The sequence below is a fragment of the Mizuhopecten yessoensis genome, unplaced genomic scaffold (genome assembly GCF_002113885.1).
Source record: "Mizuhopecten yessoensis strain PY_sf001 unplaced genomic scaffold, ASM211388v2 scaffold8777, whole genome shotgun sequence".
Taxonomy (NCBI): Eukaryota; Metazoa; Mollusca; class Bivalvia; order Pectinida; family Pectinidae; genus Mizuhopecten; species Mizuhopecten yessoensis.
This window is the reverse complement of record NW_018407716.1, coordinates 13852-18630: the sequence shown is the minus strand read 5'-3', so window position 1 is coordinate 18630 and position 4779 is coordinate 13852. Positions and strand designations below refer to the sequence as shown.

The 4779-nt window shown below is 37.6% G+C and overlaps 1 long non-coding RNA gene across 1 annotated transcript; it reads left to right on the top strand.

Annotated features, from left to right (window-relative positions):
- The first annotated feature begins 2094 nt into the window (after positions 1–2094).
- On the top strand, positions 2095–4779 carry LOC110456521. Its single transcript, XR_002463591.1, has 3 exons — positions 2095–2225; positions 2754–3046; positions 4017–4779. It is a non-coding gene; the product is annotated as an uncharacterized LOC110456521 (long non-coding RNA).

Sequence of the window (4779 nt, the reverse complement as noted above, 5' to 3'; positions counted from 1 at the left end):
GGCATAATGGTTTGTACATAAAGTTAAAATCCTATGGAATAGGCGGAGAGTTATTGGTCTGGTTGAAGGATTATTTACATCAAAGGCAGCAAAAAGTATGTGTTAATGAGTCTTTCTCGAAATTAGGTTCTATTGATGCAGGGGTTCCCCAAGGTTCTATCTTAGGTCCTCTGTTATTTTTGATTTATATCAACGATATAGCTGATATTTTTGACTCAGCATCTCGTCTTTTCGCAGATGACACCTCTCTCCAATGCTCTTCCTCTTCCTGTCTTGAAATTCAAACTATCCTAAATAAAGACCTGGAATCTTTAAACTCGTGGGCTAAAACTTGGCTGGTAACATTTAATCCGGACAAAACTGATGTACTTTTTTTCTCCAATAGAAATGACGTAGATGCATTATTAGAATTAGAATTTGACGGGAACATTTTAGACTTTTCAGATAGTCATAAGCATTTAGGTGTTACTCTCAACTCCAGTGTCAAATGGGGGGATCATATAGAAGCAGTGTATTCTTCAGTTATGAAAAAAATAAATGTCTTAAGAAAATTAAAATTTCTATTAAAACGAGATGCCCTATTAAGAATTTACCGAACCTTTATTTTACCTATTTTAGAATATGCATGCGAATTGTGGGATGGATGCTCTAGTTTCGAATCAGAAAAGTTAGAAAAAGCCCAACGTGAAGCCGCTCGAATTATAACAGGTCTCCCATCATATGCTAGTATATATTCTTTAAATTTTGAAACAGGTTTAGAAACATTGTCTGCTCGAAGAAAAAGAAGAAAGCTTCAACTCTTGTTTAAAATGCATGTTAATCAAACACCAGACTATTTTTCTTCCCTGCTTTCCTCCACTGTACAAGATCTAGTTCGCTATCCTTTGCGAAACAGAAATGATTATAGAATCCCGTATTTCAGATTATCAACAACAAACTCTTCTTTTTTACCGTCAACTCTTCGCTGTTGGAATACCCTCGATAACTCTATTAGGTCATCAGCTTCATTGAATATCTTTAAAAATTCCCTGAAACCCAACGATCAATTTATTCCTCCTTCGTACTTTTGTAATGGCGACCGTAAGTTAAATGTTATTCACACGAAGCTTAGACACCGTTGCAGTTCTCTAAATTATGACTTATTCCGTGTGAACCTTGTGGAAACCCCTAGCTGTATTTGTGGACATATTTGTGAAAATGTTTATCACTTTTTCTTTCAATGTCGCAGTTATAGTATTGAAAGAAACATCCTTTTTCAGCGAGTAAATGATTTGAGTTTAGAGGTACCATGTGATTTAGATTTGCTTTTATTTGGAAATGAAGATTTGTCGCTTGATACAAATTCGGAAGTCTTTTTATACGTTCATAATTTCATTAAATCTAGCAAAAGATTTTAAAGAAAAGTGCACAACGCTATATATTTAATTGTTTTAATTTCATTATCCGATGTTACTGTAGTATTGTGCTATCACTTATTCAACTGCTAAGGTAACACTGTTGGCCCAGCTGGTATTATTAAGATGAAAGACTACGGAAAAGAAGAGGATCTGCGTGGTTACGGAAGAGGAAAGTTTTTCAGGATTGAGATGAACAATTTGTAGTGCGTAATGAATGTGTTTATAGTCCAACTGGGTCAACATTGTTATAAGCTCTCTCTCTCTCTCTCTCTCTCTCTCTCTCTCTCTCTCAAGTATGTGTTTGCTGTAAGTTAATTTATGTATTATTAGATATTGCATTATATTTATATGTTGTAAACCATTATGGAAAGGGCGTTTGTAAGTTGCAATAACTTGTGTCCAATCCTTTTGTAATTATATTGCAATAAAATATGTTTAAACTAACAAAAAACTAAGCTTATGCTTGTGATGATGTTTAGCTGATTCTACTTCTCATCAATTTAATAAATACCTTGTATATTTTACGCGTGTTCTTTTTGTATGATTTTCTTGTGTGTATTTCGCAATATTATTAGCCACCAGCTATGCTTTGTTAGCGTCCAGTTGTATCTTAGGAATTTGCGGCTTTGAACATTGAATGATTGTATTATAGCGCAATTCCCTGAAAATAAATATGATTTGATTTATTTCAGCGAAATGGAAGCGAGCTATTCAATAACCTGATGTGCGTGCTTCTTACTATGCTGCTGGGCTATGCGCCGTCGATCGGACAAATCGTCAAAGAGAAATGGTCAGCAGCCGTGTCAATGTTCCAAGAATGGAGAGCTCGTAAGTGACCAGCCTAGGTTGAACTATTGAATAAAGCTGCAGTCTAATGAAAGTATCAGTTTTCACACTTTCAATTCTAGTGTTCTGTTTACCTTGTAATTAAGACGTTTTCGAAAATTAATGGACCTTTTTGTATGAATCTAGTGTTGTAAAAACTACCTTAACGGATGATACAAGTTTGCTAATTTGGAAACCATTTCAGAATCTTGCATACCTGTGTTTTCAGAGCAATGTTTTGATTAAATATTTAAGTGAATTGTTTGGTAACATACAGTGTAATTGTTATCTTGAAAGACTTTCATCTCAGAGTAGCTCTTTGGTCATGTTTAAAGAACGGGAACCACTTTCTATAAACCTTGTAATTTGTCAGATTTGCGTGTCTGGAACCAGTCAGATAGGTAACTGTTAGTCCCGGGTTCCGTTCTGATAAAATCTCAGGATGCATAGAAAGCAATGTTTTGTGTGTCGAAAACTTAAACAATTGATTTCGAAAATTTGTCTTGGCATATTAAATATTTGTTTGTGCAGGCCCTTCCCTCTGCCGTCACTGCGGTACTGCCCCGTGCCAGGTTAAAAGGAGATTATTGTGGAAGCCTTCCGGGAGTCGTAAGAAAGACAAGGCGAACTTCTCAAAAAGGTCAAACGCCATGATGTTGTTTTACTATGAACTAGAGTTGTCCGTAGTACTGACCAAAGAGCTGCCATGGAATGACCTGTACTTGGAGAGGAAGTTCGTCCAGCATTTTGAGGAGGAACATATGGTGTTGTTCCCTTTGTGCATCCAGCGTCAGATCAACTACTGGTACCATGTCCCTCGCTAGGTATGTACTCTGTCCCTGAACTGGTACTATGTCCCTCGCTTGATTGGTGTTATATCCCTCTCTAGGTCCCTTGCTAAATTGTTACTATATCCCTCCCTATGTACTCTGTCCCTTGATAGGTTGGTACTATGTTCCTGCTAAGTATCCTGTCCCTCGCTAGGAACACTGTCACTCACTATGTTCTATGTCTCTTGCTAGATAGGAACTATTCCTCTCTAGGAACCATGTCCCTCTCTAGGTTCTCTGTCCCTCGCTAGGAACACTGTCACTAACTAGGTCCTTTGTCCCTTGCTAGGTAGGTACTATATCCCTCTCTAGGGACTCTGTCCCTTGACAGGTTGATACTATGTCCCTGCTAAGTACACTGACCCTTGCTAGGTACACTTTCACTCACTATGGTATATGTCCCTTGCTAGGTAGGTAATATATCCCTCTCTAGGTACCATATCCCTCCCTAAGTTGGTACTATATCCCACTCTAGGTACCATGTACCTCCCTAAGTTGGTAATATATCCCTCTCTAGGTACCATATCCCTCCCTAAGTTGGTACTATATCCCACACACTAGGTACCATGTCCCTCGCTAAGCTGGTACTATATCCCTCTCTAGATACCATGTCCTTACCTAAGTTGGTGTTATATCCCTTTCTAGTTACCATGTCCCTCGCTGAGTTGGTACTATATCCCACTCTAGGTACCATGTCCCTCGCTAAGTTGGTACTATATGCCCCTCACTAGCTACTCCTCCCTGACTAGGTAGGTTTACATTGTCCTCGCTAGGTAGATTCTTCCCGAAATTAAAAATGGGATAGATGGTTTTGATTTTGAATAATCAATTTCATACATATATTTTTTATTAATTTTCCTTAATGCCAAAACTACAATGCATGACAACATATTCTGCAGAGGAGAACGGACAGATTGTGAATTACGTTTATATGAAATTTTGTTATTTATTTATTTCATTGCAGATTCGTTTCGCCGTTCAAAGAGAAGAATGTGGATTGTAGTCTGTGATGGAATAGAAGTTTGAGATTGACGTCAGAGACTAGATTTTATTGTCTTAGTTTTTGTTGGGGTCACAATCCGATCTGATTGGAATGGTGTTTGGCCAATGTTATATTGTACCTTATATTAGTTTTATTGAATTGTAACTCTATGGATCTTGACCAATAGTGGTTTCGTGAAGAACGGAACCGATACCTGACGAATTGGCTATTTATAACTTAGCTAGTATTGTCCAGCAGTAATCCAATTTATAAATTTCGATGGTGTTGTTTGATTGGTCAGTTGCTAATTTGAGTAGTAGTGGAGCTGAAAAGTTGACCAAGCAGCATTGGTCAGTTCGAAGTCGGTTCGCCTTATGTAGATTTTCCCGGTATTTATTACATTAGCAAGTTAGAACGATGTCGATCTTAACTGTTTATTAGTGTTTTGAGAAAATTTGTCAAATGCTGAACGTATAAGTCAGCTCAAACCACTAGTGATATCACGCTGGTTGTGGCTATCATTTCGAAGGTTCTAACTCTGTCACATCTTGAAAGCTATCGATCCCTCGTATATTTATTCATGCTAAGTATTTTGGCATTTCAAAATGGATTGATTATGCATTGACCGCTGTCGTGGTCAGTTATACACTCGGACAGACTGACCCACAGGTTCTGTAAAATTACCAACATGCATAATTCTGTTCATTTTGTACTGGTCAGTTTTGCGTTTGCGAATTTGTGTAGT